This window comes from Zingiber officinale, chromosome 3B (assembly GCF_018446385.1).
Source record: "Zingiber officinale cultivar Zhangliang chromosome 3B, Zo_v1.1, whole genome shotgun sequence".
Taxonomy (NCBI): domain Eukaryota; kingdom Viridiplantae; phylum Streptophyta; class Magnoliopsida; order Zingiberales; family Zingiberaceae; genus Zingiber; species Zingiber officinale.
This window is the reverse complement of record NC_055991.1, coordinates 115,664,726-115,683,461: the sequence shown is the minus strand read 5'-3', so window position 1 is coordinate 115,683,461 and position 18,736 is coordinate 115,664,726.

Sequence of the window (18,736 nt, the reverse complement as noted above, 5' to 3'; positions counted from 1 at the left end):
ATATATAGCTCGAGATTTCAAACTAAGAGGACAACAAATAGAAAGGATAATTTACTAGCAACAAGGATGATACCCGTGACTTTGATTACAAGTGTCACAACTATTGGATCTAACATTGTTGTCTTTTTTATTGTTTTGCTGGCATAAGTATTTAGTTTACCTCCATTAATTCTTGGATGATCGATGTGATCCTTTTAAAATTTTCTATCAATAATTAAAATAAATCAGAAACACTCACGAACGACCTATTAATCTAGTATTTTTAGATGAATCATCTATAAAAAAAATCATACCTACCTAAAAATATGTGGTAAAAGATGATTCGTTCGCCCCCAGTGTCCCCGTCAACTCGTCCCTAGATTAACACAGAGAAGGTAAATTACGGATGACTACTAACATTAGTGCAAATGATCAAGACATGAAAGAGATCCAAAAATATGAGAAAAGGAGTAGAGGATCTAATCATCAATCAATTGATGATTGATATATAGCATTAATTTGCAATCCACATCAAGTTTCAGTTTAAGAAATGCTTTTATTATCAACAGAAAAAAATGTAAATTTTTTACTTCAAAAGTATTTATATTATCACAAAAAATAATATAAATTTTGTCTTCAAAAATATTAATGTTATTACAAGAAAATAATTTATTTTACACTGTTGACATACATAGCGGCATATTATCTTATGGACTTTTAAATTGTGAAATTTATACAAATTAACATGAAAAAAATATTTTATAGATTTCTAATTAATTTGTAAAAATATACATATTTACATGATAAAATTGTTCTATTACATTAACTACCAAACAGAATACATATGACAAACTTTGAACGTCTATTTACAAAATACGAACCAATATAAAATATACATCACAATGAGACCATCACTGCCTCGACTTAATACATCTGGCAAAAAGGCGATTCGCTTGCCCCCAGCATCCCAGTCAATCCATCCCTAGGCCAACACGGAGGAGGTAAATCATGAGTGACTACTAGCCATTAGTGCAAATGGCCAAGACATAGGGGAGGTTATACTCGGTCACGTCGAATTTCGACCCCAAAATCTCATGTGGCAACACCTCATGCCTTAACCATCGCACCACCCCGAGGGGACAATACATGCACAATAAACTAGTTGACACATTCCCATCTCCAATACTTCTGTTTTCCTTTCCTCTTCATTGATAACTTCTATTGTTTATACTTTGAGTCAGAAATGTTTTAAATCAATGACAGAATTTTCATTCTCATCTTCACTCTCTTCATCTTCAATTTAACAATATCCCCATCTCCAGTCCGCTCGATCTTCCTCTTCACTTTGATCATAATCTGAGTCAAAATCTTCAAACTCAGACTCTTCATCGCGATAATCATTCCATGGATTGTTCTCAGCGGCAAATAAACAAGTATTAATATTAACCAACTTTAATACGAGTCAAATTAAAAGGAAAGAAAATATACACTCATACCATTTGAATCATCACTTTCATAATCAGATTGTGATGAACCATCATAATAATCGTCCTCCACATAAACTTGCACTCTGTAACAATCATACATAAACATAAAGAATCTCAAATCTAAATTCCAATTGTTAGTTCAGAGTAATCAAATGTTCAAATTCATACAATGGATATTCATCAGTGTTATCCGTGTCTATGTCCACACCAACGCCCGTGGTATATAAGTCGTAAACAAAGTTATCTGTTCAAAAAAAAAAATAAAAGGGACAATTTAGCCATGAGCATATCATAAAAAAATCTCATGAAAGATCTTAAACTACGTATAAAGTTAATCATAATATGTAAATTGAATTTCTTGTTTCCAAGCATAAAATATAACATAAGTTATCATTGGAAGATTTAAAGATGGAGGAGAAGATGAAACCTTCTATAGTTGCTCTGTCATGTTCAATCGCTTCAGCTGCTTGTGGAAGGAATTCCCATAGAAGTGGTAAATACTTATCCAAAATTGCACCACCAGCCTCAGGAGCAACTCTGCAGCATTAAAGAATTTTTTTATATAAACCAGAAAGATATACTAAAGAAGCAATAGAAACACTGAATATTAAACTTACTTGGGCTTTGGCACCCTTTGGTGAGTTTCATCCTCGGCATCAACTCGAACAACATCATACAAATGACATTTTTCATGTAAAGAGCATTCTTCTGTATCTATGCTTCCCCTCTTCTTCCATATTTGTTCAAATCGAGCACTTCTAACAAGATCCTATAAGATTCAAATATTTAATAGGACTTAGCCACAATATCTTGGGAATAAAATCATCCAGATTCAATGTTGCATAATTTTAACAATGAATTGGCAATGAAGCATCTCATGATAAAACCAATATAAATGCGCAAACAAACAACTAATAGTCAAAATCATTCCAATGATCTTGTAATATTCAAGTGGGTCCTATATATCAAAAAGAATAAAAAAAATTATGATACTAATTGAGCAATTGGCTAGGCTGGGAGGAAATTAATCCACCAACTTTCAGAAATAACAATTAGACATATGATAAGAAAATGTGAAGATTATATAAGAGTAAAACTGTGCTTACATTTACTCATTATAACAATGAAAAATACTTTGTTATCACAAACACATTATTGATCTTGTCATGTGTATAACTGGTGCATCTACATAAACTTATTTATGTTGCACACTTCCAACAATTGAATTTAAATGTGTAAAATGAAAAAACCTAACTCCAAGATATGTCAAATAAATGCTACATTAGAAAACATCTAATACAAAAATTTAGATGTGCATGTTTCATCCACCGGAGAAATTGCAATAGCAATTCAATAGCATGAAAGAGTAATAATCTACCTCATACTCTTTTATAGCCTTGGCCAATGCTACATTAGAAGACATCTAATACAAAAATTCAGATGTGCATGTTTCATCCACCGGAGAAATTGCAATAACAATTCAATAGCATGAAAGAATAATAATCTACCTCATACTCTTTTATAGCCTTGGCCCGCAATTGATCATGTTTATGTAGGAACAGAAAGTGCAACAAGAATGAATATACTATTTGAGACAAAAAAAATGCTGAATATTCTAGGATTAATAAAGTTATTAAACTAGAAAAAATAATAATGGAACCAAAGTAGCCAAATCAAGAGCTATGCAATTTTCAAAAAATTTGAAAGGCTAGGGATGATAGTAAAAAAGAGTCCAATAATTTATTTTTGCAAGTGATTTTAGAAAACATGCTCAATATAATTTGATAGGATAATTTCCTCAGCTCTTTGTAATGTGAATTTTACAAAAGATTAATAACCAATTCTATGTGAGAATTACGTGCTGGCAAAAACATCCTTTCAGCAATTTTTATGATTAAGGTAGGAATCATAATATAATACATGGGCTAGGCCATCCGTAACCAGGTCCCATTTAACCGTTGACATGGGTCCAAACTAGAACTCACCTATTGACTGAGGAGATAAATGAAAAGGCCCAAATAAGTTGCAACAGGGTCCATTTATTCTCAAGTATCTCTCGTTAGCCTTCAAATGAGAGCGAGGGCCTTGACGCCCTGAGCTGAGATTTTATCAATTAAAATTAGTATAAGGGTTATTTTCAAAAATGCTTCCAATATTTATTAGTTATCGTTAAAACATCACTAATAACGTATTTTTACTCTTTAATTATCACGAAATACGGGAGAAAAATAGGAAATATTTAACAATAATATAAAATTTATTATAATATTATTGATATAATTTAATTTGATTGTTGATTGATATATTATTGATATAATTTAAGTTTGAATTTAAAGTACTTGATTTAACTGAAACAAAAAATTATTTGTCATGAATTTTGAATATTGAGATCCACCTCGTCTCTAAGAGCTTAGGAGATCCATAAAAAAAAAAAAATATAAAGGAAACAACGAATCCGTGCAAAATCATACAAAAGAGCTGATTTTTCTTTATCACCATCTATGATGGTGGATTGAAAGTTTATTATTTCATTAAAAAAAAATCACAAGAACTTTGAAAAAAAAAATGAAAGGAAGGTTTGATCATCAGAGAACTATAGTTCTCCCAAAAACCCATTATGAATGGATGCATCTTCACCTCCAAAACCCAGGGTCCGCGGACCTATCGATGGGTACTCTACTTAATGCCTCTTCTGACACCGCAAGAAGAGGGATCGAGTACAAGTAAAAAATAGGACAGTGTAACAACTTACACTTTCTTTTTGCCAATATGAAAGGAAAATAGTAAATTAAGATTGATACCAACACTTTAGTAGATAGGAATATGAACAAGCTCATGTGTTGATGTCAGTTTGTCGGCAGTGGTCAGATATCATGGAGTAGTAGTGCAGTAGTAGCAGATCTTAATCGAGGCAGCAAAGGAGTTGTAGAAGCTTGGTATCAAGATATATTTCAAATACTGCTTGGACAACCCTCTTAAAGGCTATTGGAGGCGCCTCTAATGCCCATGGAGGCGCCTTCAACCTTGAAGCTTTATCCCCAAAGGATCGCTTCTTATTCACGATGAAGCAACGTTCTGACCCTTTTTAGGGCGCCGTCCATCAGCTCTAAGACACCTTCAGTCCACACGAGAGGGCGCCTTCCATCAAAACCAAGGCGCCTTCAGCCCACGCGCGAGGGTGCCTTAACTCTTAAGCCCGATCTGTGGCACCTCTTGCTAGCTTGGAGGCGTCTTCAGAATTGTTTATCCGATGTGAATTTGTGCCAATCGATCTTGCAAGACCATGTTAGCTCAAAACAGATAATAACTTGCAAAACAGAGTTATCACAATAAAAATAAGGAGTAGTAAGTAGATCTTGTCTTTCTGATACCAAGATCTAGTCAAGGTCTCAACTTAGATTTTCCAAATGGACCTAAGTTGAACTGACACCTACTGTCCCCTCAATAGGGACGCGTCCTCACTTAGTCACTCACTTCTAGTAACTTACCTTTACTTACCAATTTGCAGTCTATTGACTCGCCTCTTGACCCACCCGGTTTTCATGCCAGTTGTCAAGTTCGTAGACCCAATTAGACTTCGGCCAATTGTCAGGCCTCGCGGATCCAGCTGGACTTCCTGCCAGATATCAGGTTGTCCCTTTAATCTATTTAGGCTCATACCAACTATCAGGTCCTCAGACCTAGTTATGTTTTATCCTGGTGTCAGGTCCTCTAGACACGTCAATTTCTGCACGCTCGGTAAATGTATTAGATAACAATAACACTCTAACTTTAATCTCTTTGTCATTTATCAAAACCTAAGTTAAATCATTAGTGCAAATTGTACCAACAAAATGTGCTCCTACAGCAGCAACATCGTGAACATGGATTTAAAAAATATTCTGAGTTTATCTCATGCCTACTAGTTGTCAAACGAAATAATAAGCTACTTATGAAAAATCATCAATTGTGTCCAACTGTATCTACACTGTTTCCGGAAGCAAATGGAACATCATTCACAGAAGTGAATGCTAACTCATCTCAAAGTTATAAAATTAGGATAAGTCATGGGCGTGACCATGGGCGTGGCAAAAGAAAACATTATCAGCAATAAAATAGTAAAAGACTTAAAATAAGCCACCAAGAGTGGAGATCTAACAATGAAGAAGTAAAAAAGGAAAAACTCAAAAGAATATGAAGATAAGTATTTTAAATGTGGGATGGAGGGGTATTGGTCTTGTAATTGTTGTACAACAAGGCATCTTGTGGATCTATACCAAAAATTGATCAAAGGAAAAGGAAAAATAGAGATAAATTTTGCTGATGATTATGGTTAAGTTGGCATAGCTCATTTGGATGTCTTTGATTTTTTTGCCCAATTAAATGACAATAATTGATTTTTTGATTGATGGTAGTGTGCTAGAAAATATAGAATGATTATCCTTTAGTTGTAATGTCTCTTCTATTTCAAAATTTAATTTTCTTTTAAGTTGACAATATAAATTATTACTTTAGATCTTTATTTAATAAAGTATTCATTTATAAATCTTGTATGAAATTGTATTGGAATTATAACTCTTTTACTTATACATTTGCTCTTTAAGATTAATAATGAAATATTAAAACAAATGTCTAACGGATAATGATACAACCTACACCATTCTTCAAAGTAAAAGGTTTTTTTTAGTTAACATTAGCTAAAAATAATGTTATAACAATATTGGGTGCATCAAAAATTATTGAAGATTATGGAAAATCAAATATCATTTTACAAAATGATATAATCCTATTGATCCTGTCCGAAAGCTGAATCAACGGACGCTGGGCACGTGGCGCTCTCCAAGCGGCTGACGTAGATTTCTTGACTGTTCGCACGGGCCTCCGGTGAACCTGCACAGAAGTCGGGCCAGGATGGAGTTCCCGGCGACGACCCTCCGACGATCAAGTCAGGTAAGCGAACATGAAAATGGCGTCGAATATGTGATATCGCGTACCTCCGGTGAAGTGCGAGGCTCCTTATATAGAGTTGGGAAAGAGCTCATGCACACATGCCGAGGCGAATACGTGTCCTCAGCCCATACCTCAGTAAGGGCTTGTCAGAAGGCTTACCTGACACCATACTGCTACAGTCCAAGCATGTCTTCGATGGGACAGTGGAACCCCTTGTCGTAAGATTTGAAGTATGGCCGGATTATAAAGCATGCCCGCTATCAGAAGATGTCCCTTGTCCTTTTCTCCTTACTCCCTACCGGCCGTCCGACTGGCCAGCACTCGCCTTACGTCCGGCCGGCCATATATAGTGATCTACTTGGGAGATTCTCGGTAATGTGCTCTGTGGAGACTGTTAGCAGTATGCTACCTTATGTTTTCGGCCGAGCGTGCCATCCGATCGGCCCTATGATCCTGTTCCACGAGCGCCGGAACCCCGACTCCCGTCGGGGTGCCTTTTGCCATCAGTTGGACACCGGTCGGCCGGCCGGGCGGTCGGCCAACCCTTCTCCGGTCGGCCTATTGATCCAACCTTTTCTCGGGTGTCCGGTCGGTTCATCCTTCTCCTATCGACCACCTAGCCCTTTGACTTCTACGTGGCGTTGACTCCCCAGAACGGGGGTCCCCTGTTTTTACCGCCGGATCACTTGCCTCCCCTTCAAGTCTAGTCGAAGGAGGCGATTAGTCCGACTGACTGGACTGCGAGTTTAGCCGGGCGGCTCCTTCGTGCCATTACCCTCCACTCGGCCTCCCGCAGGGATGGCCGTAAGGTTAGTCAATAGCAACATTCCTCGAATCTCCTCGTAATCTGCGCCAATCTCCGACATTAAGGCTGAGCATGCGCTCATTAAATGCATCGAATGGCTGACTGCCACGCAGCGCATTGCCGTCATCGTACGGCGGCGGCATGGTCGAGCGACGAGATCGAGGCGGATTGAAATGAACGGCTGGATGTGTGCTTTGGCTCCCGTGACCTGGATCCGACGGTGGAGGTCGCTCGGGCTCCACCCTATAAGAGCTTCGCTTTCTCCTCCGCGGTCTCACTTATGCTCTCGCGTGCGCCCGGTTATTCCTCGCGGTCCAGAGTTTAGGTGATCGTGTTCTCCTGTTTCCGGCGATCTCCGGTGGTCCTCCTTCGATCCTCCTCTTCCTTGTAAGGTTCTCTTTTCTCTCTGGTCTTTGTTCTTTCTCTACATTTCTTTCCCAAGTTCCAATCCTTGGGGCCTCTCTTCGTTTGCTGTCTTCTTTCTTCTGCCTTTCTTGGCCTTTTTGATTTCTCCCTTTCGGACCATGGCTAGTTCTTCTTATCATGAAGACCAGTCACTCGGGTCATGGTACACTACCATGGAGTCACGATTCGATCATCGTGACTTTGATAGTCTGACAGATAATTTTGAAATCCCCGGTGATTTTGAACTTCTTTTAGCCGGTCCCTCCGCTCGGCCACACAGGTCGCCGCGCGAAGCTTTCTGTATCTTCCGCGACCAGTTTACTGCCGGTCTGCGTTTCCCTGTACATCCCTTCATTATAGATGTTTGTAACTTTTTTGGTGTTCCACTCGGCAGTCTAGTACCCAACACCTTTCGCCTTCTTTGTGGTGTTGTTGTTTTGTTCAAAATCCACAACATTCCCCTCCGACCGGAGGTCTTTTATTATTTCTATTACCCCAAGCAGTCCGAGCCGGGCACCTTCATGTTCCAAGCTCGGCCCGGCTTAGTCTTCTTTAATAAACTGCCTTCTTCCAATAAACATTGGAAGGAGTATTTTTTCTATATTCGTATGCCCGATCAGGCCAATTTCCGGACCAAGTGGCAGGTCGACCTACCCCCCACTCCTGAGCTGAAGAAATTCAAGACCCGACCGGATTACCTCCATGCTGCAAATATGCTAGCCGGTTTGCGGTTGGACATCAATAAGCTTCTTCACGAAGGAGTGATGTACATCTTCGGCCTGAGTCCTATACGGACTCCTCTTCTGAGCAGCTTCGGTTTTACTTGGGCATATGCTTTGATTGCTAACTGATTTCTCTTCTTTCCTTTGCAGCGGACATCGTCATGGAGTCGGTAATGGCCGACATTTTGAAGAAAAAGGCGGCGGCACTAGAAGCCGCGGCAGCCAAAGAAATGGAGACGCTCGGCATCCAGCCGGTCGGCTCGCATGAAGGGGAAAGCGGGACTCAGGAAGAGTCGGCTGCTCAGGCCTCTCATCAGAACGTGGCAAGCGGAGCCACCCCAGCGGAGGACCAACTGTCCAAGAGGAAGGTTCTGTTGGTGTGGTTAGCACTAACGATTTAACCCAGGTTTTGATGAATGACAAATAGGTTAAGTTAGGTTTGTTGTTGTCTAACACTCTGATCGAGTGTGCAGGAAAAGTCCAGACAGGTCGACGGGCTGACCAGATGTCTGGCACGAAGCCCAGCTAGGTCGACGGGCTGACCGGATAGCTGGCGAGAAGTCCAAGCGGGTCGACGGGCTGACCAAACGCTTGGCGAGAAGTCCAGCTAGGTCGACGGGCTGACCGGATAGCTGGCGAGAAGTCCAGACGGGTCGAAGGGCTGACCGGACGTCTGGCAGGTAAGTGAGGTAAGTCACTGGAGGGGAGTGACTGCGAGGACGCGTTCCTGGGAAGGGAACATTAGGCGTCGATCCGGCTTAGATCCATTTCGGATATCTAAGTCGAGATCGTGACTAGATTCCGGTCTCGGAAAGACGGAATCTAAGTCATATTTTTTCTGTTAATTCATACTTTATAAATTGTGCTAACAATCTGTGTTGCAGGATATATTTTGCCTCGGACTAACCTTGTTTTGCAGGAGAAGGAATCTCTGGAAAAAGGTGGTCCGGGCGCCCGGAGGGGATCCGGGCGCCCGGAAGGGATCCGGGCGCCCGGAGGCAACTTTTATCCTCTGCGTCGCCTCACCACGTGGAGCATCCTGACTGGACTTGCCACGTCGTACCAGGGCGCCCGGAAGGGATCCAGGCGCCCGGAGCAGCATATAAAAGGAGCCCCAGGGGTGGAGCTTCAATATCATCTTAGAATTCCCAGATTGCTTTGCTGCTCTGTGCTCCAGCGACGCTAACAAAGCTCCGACAACGCGCCCTTGCTCTTTAAGCTTTCTTTTCTATCGATATAGCTTTGTGTTTTGTTTCATTAGCATTTCTTGCACTCTTTTTGTAATCACATTCGAATTGCTAGTGATTGCCCAACGAAAGTGGTCAAGGACCACGGGCCTTCGAGTAGGAGTCGTCACAGGCTCCGAACGAAGTAAAATCAATTGTGTTCATTTACTTTTCCGCTGCGTACTTTTACACTCGAGTTTTCGAATCGATATTCACCCCTCCCTCTATCGAACGATCACGGTCCTACAAGTGGTATCAGAGCAGGTACCGCTCTGATTTGGTGCAACCACCAATCAGGTACGCCTTTCGTTTTTTCCCTCCAAAACTATTTTTGAAAATTACATCGCCATCTCTTCATCATTGCTTAGTATTGACAAGATATTACATTTTCAAAAATTTGAAATAATATTTTTTTATTAATATTTTAATAATATTTTATTAGTTTTTTCGAAAATAGTGAAATATTATTTTTTTTCAGCACTGCTAATCCAAGATCAAGTCTTGGGATCTTTTGTTTGTTTCTCTGTGTGCAAGAAATTATGACTCTTCTAGAAGGACGGAACCCCTGCGAACCACCACCCTACGATCATGAAGACTTCAACTACTGGAAGCGATTAATGGAATGCTTCTTAGGAAGCGTAGACATCGATTATATGCTAATTTTGAGGAAACCTTCTCAAAACTTGGAACTGAACAAAAAGGTAAGTAACATTATTTGTAATGTTTTACCTAACAATATTTTATGCAGATTAGAAAAGTACAAGCATGTATATGAGCTGTGGACCCAGTTGATCAAGCTTCACGAGACGCCGATGGAGCTAGAAGATCAAGTTAAAGTCAAATATGGACTCGAGTCAAATTCAACGGAGAAGTCTACTGAATTAGGGGTTGCGCTCAAGGTTAGTAATATTTACCAAAATACCCCTGCTAATAGTAGTTTAAAAAATCAGCATGATGATAAGTATGAAATTAGTCCAACTATGGTGTATGATAATCTAGATTTAAATTCAAAATCACAAAATAATCTAGACTCTGATCAAGTCAATCAAGACTCTGATCAATTTGGCATCAACATTGACTTGGTCAAACTGAACAATGACCAAATCAATTCAAATAATTTAATTAATTCAGAAAATGTGAAATTAGGTGAGCACATAAATAAGTCAAACATTAAAATAAATTTGAAATTAAATGCTAAGAATGAGAAAATGGATAAAATCAATAAATACCTTGATAAAATATTTAATAAAATCAGTCTAGAAAATGCTATCCAAAACCAAGATAATTTAATTAATAGAAAATTAAACTTTAAAGATAAAACTAATCTAATAAATTCAATTAACCATATCAATTTAAAAGGCAAAGAAAATATAAGGATAAAATCAAACACTTTGATAAAATCAAAACGGAATTTAACAAACTTAAAATTAAATGTTAAAGATAACATATTAAACAAAAATAATCTAGAAATTTCAAAATCAACAATTAATAAAAAGCTAAAAGATAAACCGTTAAGAAAATATAATTCAAACAGTTTAGTTAATTCAAATTTAAAAATAAATAAAAACTTAAACTTTAAAAATAAACTATTAAAGAAAGATAATTCAATTAACCCAATAAAATTGAAATTGAAAGAAAATTCAAATATTAAATACACTCTCTTAAAGAAAGATAATTTGACCAATTTAATTAATTCAAAATTAAAAACTTAAATTTAAATTACAAATAAAACATTAAAACTTAACTAAAACCAACTCTAATTATACAAAAATCTTAAATTAAAAGCCAATAATTCAGGGGAGGCTCCAGAATAGCTGGCACCTCCAAAATTAATCTACCCGACAAGGGTAAAATAAGAGTAGACTACCTGGCAGGATAGTTAGGAATAGAATAAATAGAGACAAAAAGTTTAACTTGACAAGTTCTACTGGTGAAGTTTTGGATGATAGTATGTTGGGGAAGCTTGAACATCGCATGTCTAGAAAGATATAACTTCGATCTGGTGCATTTGGCCAAGTGGAACTAACCGAAGCTACCCCTTACGGATCCTAACTAGGTAGACCAAGGTTTAGTACTAAGCTCCGTGGATAGGACTATTTGGAAAACCTCGAAGGGTTGGTTACTTCTAATGATGTCCAGGTGACTCACCAAGCTTAGAAGTTTATCCGAATAATGCCTATTTGTTGAGACCAAATCTAAATCTGAATCTAACACAAGTTAAACCAAACTCTGTAATTAAATCTAATTCATCTCACAAAATTATAGGATTCCCTGATTGATAATCTAAATCGGGTGAGATGAATAAGGATTAAATTAATTAATTTTTAAATTAAATTAAAATTAAATTAAAATTAAAATTTGAATTTCAAATTAAAATTAAATTTCAAATTTCAAATTAAAATTAAATTTCGAATTTCAAATTAAATTAAAATTAAACTTCGAATTTCAAATTAAATTTCCAATTAATTAAAAATTAAATTTCGAATTAAAACTAAATTATTTTTTTTAAAAAAAAATTATTTTAAAATTAAATTAACTTTTAAAATTATTTTAATTAAATTAACCTTTAAAATTTATTTTAAAATTAAATTAACATTAAAAAAAAATTATTTTAAAAATTAAACTAACTTTAAAAATTATTTTAAAACAAAAATTAAGTTTAAAAATTATTTTAAAATTTAAATTTAAAAATTTTATTCTAAACTTAAAAATTATTTTAAAATTATTTTCAAAATTTTTTAAAAATCATTTTAAAAAAAAACTTTAAAAATTCTTTTAAAACCTTTTAAAAACTCTTTTAAAAATCATTTTAAAAAAAACTTTAAAAATTCTTTTAAAAATTATTTTAAAAACTTTTAAAAATTATTTTAAAACCTTTTAAAATTTATTTTAAAAACTCTTTTAAAAATCATTTTAAAAAGCTTTAAAAATCCTTTTAAAACCTTTTAAAAATTATTTTTAAAACTCTTTTAAAAATATTTTTAAAAATCTTTAAAAATTCTTTTAAAAATTCTTTTAAAACCTTTTAAAAATTATTTTAAAAACTCTTTTAAAAAGTATTTTAAAAATTCTTTTAAAAATTATTTTAAAACCTTTAAATATTATTTTAAAAACTGTTTTAAAAATAATTTAAAAAAACTTTAAAAATTCTTTTAAAACCTTTTAAAAATTATTTTAAAAACTCTTTTAAAAAGTATTTTAAAAATTCTTTTAAAAATTATTTTAAAAACTCTTTTAAAAATTATTTTAAAAAACTTTAAAAATTCTTTTAAAAATTCTTTTAAAAACATTTTAAAAATTATTTTAAAAACTGTTTTAAAAAGTATTTTAAAAATTCTTTTAAAAAATTATTTCAAAATCTTTTAAAAATTATTTTAAAAACTCTTTTAAAAATCATTTTAAAAACTTTAAAAATTCTTTTAAAACCTTTTAAAAATTATTTTAAAAACTCTTTTAAAAATATTTTAAACATTCTTTAAAAACTATTTTAAACATTCTTTAAAAACTATTTTAAACATTCTTTAAAAAATTATTTTAAAAATTCTTTAAAAACTATTTAAAAAAAAAATCTTTAAAAACTATTTAAAACATTCTTAAAAAACTATTTTAATTTTTTTTTAAAAAAAGAATATTTTAATAAAAAATTATTTAAAAACGCATAAAAATTATTTTAACATAAAAATTATTTTAACTTAAAAAATTATTTTAACTTAAAAATTATTTTAGCTTAAAATTATTTTAATATAAAAATTATTTTAATTAACTTAAAAATTATTTTTAAAATTATTTTAACTTAAAAATTATTTCAAAAATTATTTTCAAAAAAAAAAACTTTTAAAAATCATTTAAAAAAAACATTTTTAAAAAATCATTTTAAAACTATTTTAAAAATTATGTATCATTTTGAAAAATTCTTCTTATTTTTTCACTATAATAAAATTCTGTTAACTTAAAAATAGTAATAATAAATTATTTCTATAGATTATTTTCACTTTAATTTTGACTTTAAACTCATTTTTAATCTTAAACATCATTTTAACCTTAAAATTATTTTTTAATTTAACTTAACTGAAAATTAAATCTTAAATTAAAACTTAATATTGAAATTACAATTAAAATTAAAAATTTTTAACTAAATTTTTAACTTAAACTTAAAATTAAACTTAAACTTAAATTAACCACTAATATTAATATAAATCTAAAATAAAAACTGAATCAAACGTATGTTAATTGACATAAAACATATTATAAAAATCATTTTAAATTCCTTTTAAATGCTATTTTAGAAATCCCTTTAAAAAATTAAATAAATAAATAAAAATAATAATAATAAACACTTTCACTAAGTATTAAAATTATTAAATCAAGTAAAAACTAATCAATAAATTATCGATAATGCTTAACTGTTATTGAATTAATAAAATCTTATCTTATTTAACCTTAAACTAAAGTTAAGCACCTTAATCTAAAATTAATTAATAATTGATTAATCAAATTCAAATAAACAGTTATACCAAGGATACAGAGATAATAATATAAGTATTACTGAATTAGACAAATGTGTTAGGGCTTTGAAATTTAACACAACCAAACCTTAGTATTAACTTAAGGGGGAGATATTAAATTAAGGGGAGTAACCAATTCAGGGGGAGGTTCCATTTTTTTAAATCCCCTAGAAAAATTAATAAATAAGGAGGATTAATAAAGTAAAGGAATATCAAATTCAGGGGGAGGAATTAATTAAAATTTTCCCTTTATTTAAAATATTTTAAAATTTGTGTTTGAAAAATGTTTTCTTAAAAATTTCTTAAACCTATTTTTGAAAACTAACTCTTATAAAACTAAGTTGTTTTTAAGAATTGGGTTTTACCTTTTATTGAAAATTGTTTTTGAAAATTAGATTTAACTTAGTTTTAAAAATTGAATTTAAAAATCTAGTTCTTAAAATTATTTTTGAAAATCAAAGTCTAAACTCAACTTGGTTAAAAATGTGCAATTTTTTTTATTCTGAAAAAGAATTTTACAAAATTATTTTGAAAACTCCTTTGTTTAAAAAAAAAAAAATATTCTGCTTTGAATATTTTTAACAAATACTTTCAACATTTTATGTTAGTGATTGAAAAATGATTTCTAAAATATTTCTTAAACTTATTTTTGAAAACTAATGTTTATGCTTGACATTATTTCTTACTTTGTCTGAAGTCTATGTTTATGCTTACTTACTCCATGCTTATTTTTGATGAATGCCAAAGGGGGAGGGTTAGGTGGTTAAGTTAGCCAAACCAATTGAAAATACAAACTAACTTAAAAACCTCCACATAATGATGTTACCTGTTTTTCTTGCAAATATCTTCACTAACTTAACCAGGTTGTCATTCCATCAAAAAGGGGGAGATTGTTGGTGCGGTTAGCACTAACAATTTAACCCAGGTTTTGATGAATGACAAATAGGTTAAGTTAGGTTTGTTGTTGTCTAACACTCTGATCGAGTGTGCAGGAAAAGTCCAGACAGGTCGACGGGCTGACCAGATGTCTGGCACGAAGCCCAGCTAGGTCGACGGGCTGACCGGATAGCTGGTGAGAAGTCCAAGCGGGTCGACGGGCTGACCAGACGCTTGGCGAGAAGTCCAGCTAGGTCGACGGGCTGACCGGATAGCTGGCGAGAAGTCCAGACAGGTCGAAGGGCTGACCGGACGTCTGGCAGGTAAGTGAGGTAAGTCACTGGAGGGGAGTGACTGCGAGGATGCGTTCCCGGGAAGGGAACATTAGGCGTCGATCCGGCTTAGATCCATTTCGGATATCTAAGTCGAGATCGTGACTAGATTCCGGTCTCGGAAAGACGGAATCTAAGTCATACTTTTTCTGTTAATTCATACTTTATAAATTGTGCTAACAATCTGTGTTGCAGGATATATTTTGCCTCGGACTAACCTTGTTTTGCAGAAGAAGGAATCTTTGGAAAAAGGTGGTTCGGGCGCCCGGAGGCAACTTTTATCCTCTACGTCGCCTCACCACGTGGAGCATCCTGACTGGACTTGCCACGTCGCACCAGGGCGTCCGGAAGGGATCCAGGCGCCCGGAGCAGCATATAAAAGAAGCCCCAGGGGTGGAGCTTCAATATCATCTTAGAATTCCCAGATTGCTTTGTCCCAGATTGCTTTGCTGCTCTGTGCCCCAGCAACGCTAACAAAGCTCCGACAACGCGCCCTTGCTCTTTAAGCTTTCTTTTCTGTCGGTATAGCTTTGTGTTTTGTTTCATTAGCATTTCTTGCACTCTTTTTGTAATCACATTCGAATTGCTAGTGATTGCCCAACGAAAGTGGTCAAGGACCACGGGCCTTCGAGTAGGAGTCGTCACAGGCTCCGAACGAAGTAAAATCAATTGTGTTCATTTACTTTTCCGCTGCGTACTTTTACACTCGAGTTTTCGAATCGATATTCACCCCCCCTCTATCGAACGATCACGGTCCTACAGGTTCCGCTCGGGAGAAGGAGCAACCTCGACAAAAGAGGCGCCGAGTGGAGACTCCCCTGCGATCGGCTACCTCCGCAGTCCAACCATCCGAGCGGGTCATTGCAACTGCTCGCGGCAAGGCTCCAGAGGTCGAAGCCATTTCGTCCGACCGGACACCCTCTGAATGGGACGGGCCGGCAACCCCAATTGAGGCTATTCCAGTCAGCATCCTTCCACCCGCTCGTCAACCAGTCCAGCGTTCAACCATTCATTCTCAGTTTTCGGCGCCGGCTTCTGATCCTCTTCCGACCGCCGGTCAGACGACCCCCGGTCATGGCCGCACTGTACGGGTCACTCTGCATCTTCCGACTGAAGAGCTGCTGCCAGAGGCCGACCGACCAACCGCGCCCGAGCATACCATCACCTTGAAGGGGCCCCTAGCTGAGATGTGGGCCGACGCTCGGGCGCGCGTCGCGCTGATTCCCCTCCGAAATTTGGCCAATAGCCATATGCAGGAGGCCACGGGGGTAAGTTTATTCTCTCCGAAGTTTTGTATGCCTTCCTTCCGATCGACCACTAACAACTTTTAATTTTTGTCAGAGATGGGTGGAGGAGATTGCTGTCTCCAACCGCCTGGCCATGGTGGATGAAGAACTAAGGCAACTGAAGGCGGCAGTCGGTCCGTCCGGCTCTCGAGGCCCACCATACTCTGAGCTGCAAAAGGAGCTTAAGAAGGCTCAGGATTTGCTGGCGGCCGAGCAGAAGAAGGCAGCCGACCAGGCTCATCATTTAGCCGAGCTCGAGCGAGTGAAAAAATCTCTAGATCACAAGATAAACTTGGCGACCGAGCGGAAAAACACGGCTATCTCCGACCTGGAAAAAAAGAATGTGGAGGCTCGGGGTCTAGAGCAGAAAGTAAAGGAGCTGATGGACTAGCTTGATGGCGAGAAGGAAGGCCGCTCGGCTGATGTAGTCAAGCATATAGACGAGCTGAAAACTCTGCAGGAGTCCCTCGCCGCGTCCCAATTGGCCTTCAAAGAATACCAAGAGGCCGAGCTGAGCCGGGTCGCTGCTCTGAGACAAAATTACATTTGTTCGCCCGAATTTTCAGAAAAAGTTTGCGAGCGGATGTATACTGCCTTCGACCTTGCCATGGCCGCCACCACCACCTACTTGAAGTCCAAGGGGCAACTTCCTGAGTCCCTCGTCATCCCGGCTGCATATCAAGTGGCGCTCCTTGACAATATCCCCAAGGATCTTTATGATTATTTAGAGTAGAAGATTAAATGTAATCTAGCCGCTCGGCTACAAACTATCCCTTTTTTGTACTTCGGCTACTCGGCATTATTTACTTTAATATAATCTCCTTTTGCTTACTGTTCCCTTGATATGATATCTTGAATAGAAATTTACCTGTGTGCTGTCCGCTCGTCTTATCAAATACCGTTTTAGGGATTTTTAGCTTGTCCGCTCGGCTAAACATGTCCTGCTTTGACAGAATGTTCACTTTGGATACTTATTTGCAAATCTTTTTTATTGCCTTTTACGCTCGGAAGGTTTATAGACGTCGGCTCGTCTCTCAATTTTTAACGTCGGATCTCGACGATCTTCCGCTCGGAGGGTTTATAGACACCGGCTCGTCTCTCGATCTTTAACGTCGGAGCTCGACGGTCTTCCGCTTAAAGGGTTTATAGACGCCGGCTCGTCTCTCAATTTTTAACGTCGGAGCTCGACGGTCTTCCGCTCGGCGGGTTTATAGACGCCGGCTCGTCTCTCGATCTTTAACGTCGGAGCTCGACGGTCTTCCGCTCGGCGGGTTTATAGACGCCGGCTCGTCTCTCGATTTTTAACGTCGGAGCTCGACGGTCTTCCGCTCGGCGGGTTTATAGACGCCGGCTCGTCTCTCGATTTTTAACGTCGGAGCTCGACGGTCTTCCGCTCGGCGGGTTTATAGACGCCGGCTCGTCTCTCGATTTTTAACGTCGGAGCTCGACGGCCTTCCGCTTGGAGGGTTTATAGATGCCGGCTCGTTTCTCGATTTTTAACGTCGAGCTAGGCGGTCTTCCGCTCGGAGGGTTTATAGGCACGCTCGTCTCTCGATTTTTAACGTCGGAGCTCGACGGTCTTCCGCGGCGGGTTTATAGACGCCGCTCGTCTCTCGATTTTTAACGCCGGAGCTCGGCGGTCTTCCGCCGGCGGGTTTATAGACGCCGACCCGTCTCTCGATTTCGGAGCTCGACGGTCTTCCGCTCGGAGGGTTTATAGACGCCGGCTCGTCTCTCGATTTTTAACGTCGGAGCTCGACGGTCTTCCGCTCGGAGGGTTTATAGACGCCGGCTCGTCTCTCGATTTTTAACGTCGGAGGTCGAGGGCCTTTAAGGCTGATTTTAACATTGCCGTTCGGCGAAGCTATTTTCCATCCTTCAAATCATTTTGGCTTCCTGCATTACAAGTACATAGGCGACCAAAACATTTACAAAAATTACATCAGCGCACCTCTTACCCAGCTCGGTATGGCTGGAGATGATTCGCGCTCCATGGTCGATCCAGCTGCCGCCATTTTGAAGGGGCCCGCCCATGGAGCTTCCAGCTTGCCGACGTCGCCGACCGGCTTTACTTTCTTCCAGACGAGATCGCCCACTTGGAATGCTCTAGGGATTACGCGCCGGTTGTAATTCTGCTTCATTCTTTGCCGGTACGCCATCAGCCGGACGGACGCCTTGGCTCGC